The sequence below is a fragment of the Lycium ferocissimum genome, chromosome 7, assembly GCF_029784015.1.
Source record: "Lycium ferocissimum isolate CSIRO_LF1 chromosome 7, AGI_CSIRO_Lferr_CH_V1, whole genome shotgun sequence".
In the NCBI taxonomy this organism is placed as follows: Eukaryota; Viridiplantae; Streptophyta; class Magnoliopsida; order Solanales; family Solanaceae; genus Lycium; species Lycium ferocissimum.
This window is the reverse complement of record NC_081348.1, coordinates 14029061-14035589: the sequence shown is the minus strand read 5'-3', so window position 1 is coordinate 14035589 and position 6529 is coordinate 14029061.

The window sequence follows — 6529 nt, the reverse complement described above, 5'->3', positions numbered from 1 at the left end:
ATTATTAAATTTATCAATATATCTTACGACAGGTAACAAGTGAAAGTTTCTATTTATATTTTGGACGAATTCAAAATCACGACTAAAATCATATATGATATTATTTTGATTAAACGCAAGATACTAAATGAAAAAGAAAATAATTAAAATATCACAAAGAAGAAAAACTGAATGAGAAACGGGTTAGAGAAATGTGTGTGTGTGTATATATATATATATATATATGCGTGTATGTATGTATAAGTATACATATTCATTATGAATTAAATCTAAAGATTAAATCAAATAATATTTAAAAAGATTTAATTTGTTTCCTTTAATTTCATAGAAATATCATTAATTTGAGTATATTATATCGAAAATTAGATGATACTTGATTTTTTGTTATGATACAATGTACTCAAACAAGCGACATCACAATTTAACATAGATTAGTGTCTTTTAATATCATCCGCTCGCGTGGGTACTAATACTAGACTGTATTTAGCTTGTATAATAATTAAGATCTTGGCAATCTAGTCCCCCCCCCCCCCCCCCAAAAAAAAAAATACGAATGAAACATAGCTTGATTTTTACAAGTAGTTGTTATATATTATTTTCAGAGGAATAGGTGAATGAGACAAATAAGAGTTATATATTGTATTTAATTCTACAAAGAAAAAGAAAAAAAGATCTTTATTAAAAACAAAAGATTCTCATCGAAAAATATTGGATAGAGGGGTTATCGTTCCCATTCAATATGTGAGGGGGGTATCGTTTCCTAACCCTTAAATGTTAGGGGAGTAAAGTGGGATTCACTCAATAAAATTTGAACAATGTTACTTTTTACAAATGAACTCCTCATTGGATCGAGAAAAGAAGATTATTGTACTTATAAATAAAAACACTTCTTCTAGCTCTTAAAGAGTTGAGAAGATAGTCTCTCCTTGCGCCGTCGTCGCTCGACTTCGGATTTGCTTTGACATAAATTATAAAGTGTTGGAAACTACAAATTTTGTGGTGAATTTTTCATGAATTTAATTACTCCCCCCGTTTCAATTTTCATGTGAAGGTGCTTGACTAGGCACAAGGTTTAGAAGATTTTTGAAGCTTGTTTCTAAAATAAACCATATATATTTGTGTGGCTATAAATTATTTTATTAAGGGTAAAATAGGTATTTTAAAGTTAAATTATTATTAAATATTCATTCTTTTTTAAACTAACTAAAAAGAAAAGAATGTCACACAAATAGAGTACTTGATTATGACGCCTTGTGATATTTAAAGGTGTTCTACTATATTGTTGATGACATAAAGTTTATGGTATATTTTAAAAGATATCATTACACCTCTTTTCTCTTGATTTTCATTATAGTGGTGAAACGAACTAGCTGAAGGAAAGAGAAGCTCAGCTAAGATGTCATGAATGGAAATAAATTGCGTTATGACACTATTATCTTGCCTATCATGTGTGGAGCTAGATCAAACTTCTTGTATTCTTGATGTATTATAAAGAATGAGATTCAGCTGCAAGTTATGATTTTTACAAAAAATATAAAGAATTGTGTTTTGCCTATTCGATTTGGGGTAGATCGGACTTTTTAGATCTTTAATGCATTACAAAGAGAGTGAATTCAGCTAAAATGTCAAGAGTCAAGACTTTGAAACAAAATACATTATATGGTGCTGTGTGTTGCCTAACTAGTCGAGATGTAAATCAACATTCTTGAATTCTTGATGCATTATAAAATAGAATTCAGCTAAAGGCCATGATTTTGAAAAATGATGAAACTCGTTTTGCCCAGTAGTTGGGGGATATATGGTCTTCTTGGATCCTTGATGCATTACAAAATGAAATTGGGTTAAAGGCCATGATTTAGAAAAATGATGAAACTTGTTTTGTCAAACCGGTTGCAGGGTGAACGGTGTTCTTGAATCCTGGATGCATTATATAGTCTAAATGGCTAGAAGAGTACATCAGTCGTCATGAATGATATCTCGATTTATTGCATCACATATTGTTATGAGACAGTTGAGATATGAATCTTGTGATTACGAATGATTTTCAGACTTTAAAGAGTATAACAATGCTACTGAAATATCTTAAGCTTACATTAAATGTCTTGATGAATTAGACATATATATACCAGTTTTATGAGGCCCGTGCCAGATATAAAAGTAGACATTGTAACTAAAGAAATATAATTAAGTTACACTTTTTTACTGCATAATAATTAAAATTTTAAATAAGTAAATTTGTAATATATGAAAGCAAACTTTCATTTCACTCATTTAACATTTTAAATTTCATTGTTGAAATTATTTACTTCAAATCAGATGAGGAGTTAGGATTTAAAGTTTATGAGTTCTGAATTCTAATCTTTTAAGTTATTCTGTTCTAAATTAACAATCAATACATAATCAATGAATTTTTAACACATGCAGAGTTTAAACCAAAATTTCCGGATCCAACCAAACTCATAGCCAACACTCTAACTCCGGACTGCTTCAAACCCATTTTGTGCTTATCTTAAATTCATTTAAGAGTTTAATAATGTATTTTAATTTCACCCGTATTAACAAAAGTACTTATGTTTTCATCTTCTAGAATCATCTAACACAATAAATTTGCTTAACCAGAACGTATAGGACAAATTATACCGTCTCAAAATATTTGTCACGTTTTATTCCCAAAAGGTAATTTGACTAATTTTTAGAGCTAAATTGAATTGGATTAATTCAATATTCTAGAATTCATATTTAAATATTCGAAATTACACGAAAAATATATCAATATAGTGATTTTAAAAAGATTTATTAGTTAAAATTTATGTAATTTAATCCTCGAGAAGTGAAACATAGAAGATATTTCGGGACAGAGTAAAAATAATTAAGGAACAAAAAAATCACAAAAAGTTACTACTCCAATATTGACCAATAACAAAGGCCCATGTGGCCTGTGGGTCTTAAGAAAGGAACAATGACAAAAGTAAACATTTACTGAAAAAAAAACAAGCAACAACCCACGTGGTAGCTTCATCACCAATGGATTGTGGTATGTCAGGACAACACAAAGCTCTATATCCTTGCTTATATATAATAGTAGTAGTAATATATATATATATATATATATATATATATATATATATATATATATCCCGATCATGAGTGCCTTGGCTATGACATATACTGAGTATTCTAATACTGGTCAATTATCGTTTTCATGATTTTTGGCCCAGATGTTGGTCAGAAGTAAGACAATTCGTGTGCGAGCTAGGGTTCTGCTTCATCTCTACTATTAGTGAACCCACCTTAGACCGTGGGTACATGTTAAGTATTCAATTATTTTTAGGGATAAGGCATCATTACCCCCTTCACCTAAATAGCGTTTTTGCTTCGACACACCTTACCCGATGTTTGGTCCTATCACCCCTAAACTATTTAAAACCGTAATATTTTACCCCCTAAATGCCGATGTGGCAAGAGAGTGTGTTTCACTCTCTTTGAGAGAGTGAAAACATAAAAAACTGAAAAACTTAATTTTTTCTTAAAAATTTGTATTTTCTTAAAATATGAATATAAATATAGTTTTTCACATTTTAAAAAAATAATTAATTTTTTCAAAATTTTATAAAAAATCAGTTTTTTTTTTCAAATTTTGACAAGAAAAACACTTTTTCCGGATTTTATTTGAAAAATAAAAGTGTCCTAAGAAAATGAAATCATGAAAATCAAGATCTTTTAAGACATTTTAAAAAAAATAATCAAGCTTTCCATATTATTAACAAATCCATTTTTCCATATTTTAAAGAAAAATCAGTTTTTTAATTCGCATTTTCAGTTTTTTTTTTTTTAAACGGGTTTTAAAAATGAATTTTTTAAAAGAAAAATCAGTTTTTTTAATTCGACTTTTCAGTTTTTGTTTTTTTAAAACGGGTTTAAAAATAAATTTTTTAAAAGAAAAATCAGTTTTTTTTTTTTTTAAAAACGGGTTTTAAAAATAAATTTTTTAAAAGAAAAATCATTTTTTAAATTCTCGTTTTCAGTTTTTTTTTTTTTTTTTTTTAAAACAGGTTTTAAAAATAAATTTTTTAAAAGAAAAATCAGTTTTTTAATTCACTTTTTTTTTATTTTTAAAAACGGGTTTTAAAAATAAATTTTGTAAAAGAAAAATCAGTTTTTTATTTTTTTATTCTTAAAAATTGACACGTAAGCTGAATATTAAAAAAATAAAAATAAATGCACATGTGGCAAGGAGAGTGTGTACTCTCCCATATGAGAGTGGGCATCGCGTTTAAGGGGTAAAATATTACGGTTTTAAATAGTTTAAGGGGGTGATAGGACCAAACATCAGGTAAGGTGTGTCGTAAAGAAAAACGCTACTAGGTGAGGGGGGTAATGATGCCTTATCCCTTATTTTTATATAGGGTGGGCTAACCCCATTTTTTATTTATTTCATTGAGGCTCTGTCGATAAACCCATACTCCTTCCGTCCCAATTTATGTGACACCATTTGATTAGGCATGGAGTTTAAGAAAGAAAAAAGACTTTTGAAGTTTATGTTCCAAAACAAGTCTTAGATATTTGCGTGGTTGTAAATTATCTCATAAAGTTAAATTATTTATAATGAGTCCGCGACTTAAGTAGTACAAAAAATAAAAAGTTGAACCAAACTAATGCAAAAAAAAAAAAATTACATTAGTAGTTTTCACGCACGAAATTCGTGCGTGAAAGGACCAAACTGGAAAAGTAACAGTTTGGCCTTTCACGCACAAAATTTGTGCGTGAAGGAGGCCTCCATATTTTGTCAGATCTTTGTCTCTTCTTTGCTATCTTTCCTTGCACCATCTTCAATCATTCCCTTCATTTTCTTCTTCTTATTAATTACTTTTCCTCCTTTTTTTTTTTTTTTTCTTTATGATGAACAAATAAATGGGTCCTTTTTTTTAAGTTGAGAATCAAAGAATATTGAGAACACATATAGATTTTTTGACGGTGCACCTTTTATTCTATTTTAATTTTTCCTGTTATTATTCTGCTAGAATCTTGGTCTATCTAATACTGTTTGATTTATCTTTCTCTGTTTCACTGTGTATAGTTCATTTTGGGGTCCGGAACCAAAATGACTCAGTAAAAAATCAAGTGAACCAAAATATCCCAACAAAAAAAAAAGTTACTGAGACGGAGCCGTTAACTGCTTTAGCGCAGTATTTTACTACGCTAAAGAATTTTTTTTTTTTTTTGTATAGCGCAGTATTTTACTGCGCTATAGCTAGCACTGAAGAAAAAAAATTTGGTAAACTTTTTTTTTTTTTTTTTTGAAAAAACTTAGTATTTTTTCCATACTTTGACCAACGATTAGTCGTGTGTCAAGACTCCGAAACGTTAATATTTTATATAGAACCTGATATTTTTTTCTGCGTACAATAATGTAGGCCCAATACATCAAGGATACATAAACGTTCGGATAGTCATTTTAGGGGTTGAAAAGGTGCCCGAAGTAAGTTTTGTTTGAAAAAACTTAGTGTTTTTTCATACTTTGACCAACGATTAGTCGTGTATCAAGACTCCGAAACGTCAATATTTTATATAGAACACCGATATTTTTTCTCGCGTACAATAATGTAGGCCCAATACATCAAGGATACATAGACGTTCGGACGAGTCATTTTAGGGGTTGAAAAGGTGCCCGAAGTAAGTTTTGTTTGAAAAAACTTAGTGTTTTTTCATACTTTGACCAACGATTAGTCGTGTGTCAAGACTCAAACGTCAATATTTTATATAGAACTTGATATTTTTTTCTGCGTATAATAATGTAGGCCCAATACATCAAGAATACATAGACGTTCGGATAGTCATTTTAGGGGTTGAAAAGGTGCCCGAAGTAAGTTTTGTTTAATGTTTAAGTGTTTTATTTTTTAAGGCTTTGATTTAAGCGTGTTATTTTTTAATCAAGACATAACTTTATTTTGAATATAAATCTAATTCTAAAAAATATAAGGTGAAAAACTAGTTGTAAAGTGGTCAAACTTTAGATGGTCATAACTTTGCGCTTGGTCAAAGTATGGAAAAAACACTAAGTTTTTTCAAACAAAACTTACTTCGGGCACCTTTTCAACCCCTAAAATGACTAACCGAACGTCTATGTATCCTTGATGTATTGGGCCTACATTATTGTACGCAAAAAATATCAGGTTCTATATAAAATATTGACGTTTCGGAGTCTTGACACACGACTAATCGTTGGTCAAAGTAACAAAATTTACTTCGGGCACAAAGTATGAAAAAAACACTAAGTTTTTTCTTACAAAACTTACTTCGGGCACCTTTTCAACCCCTAAAATGACTATCCGAACGTCTATGTATCCTTGATATATTGGGCCTACATTATTGTACGCAGAAAAAAATATCAGGTTCTATATAAAATATTAACGTTTCGGAGTCTTGACACACGACTAATCGTTGGTCAAAGTATGGAAAAAACACTAAGTTTTTTCAAAAAAAAAAAAAGTTTACCAAATTTTTTTTCTTCAGTGCTAGCTATAGCGCA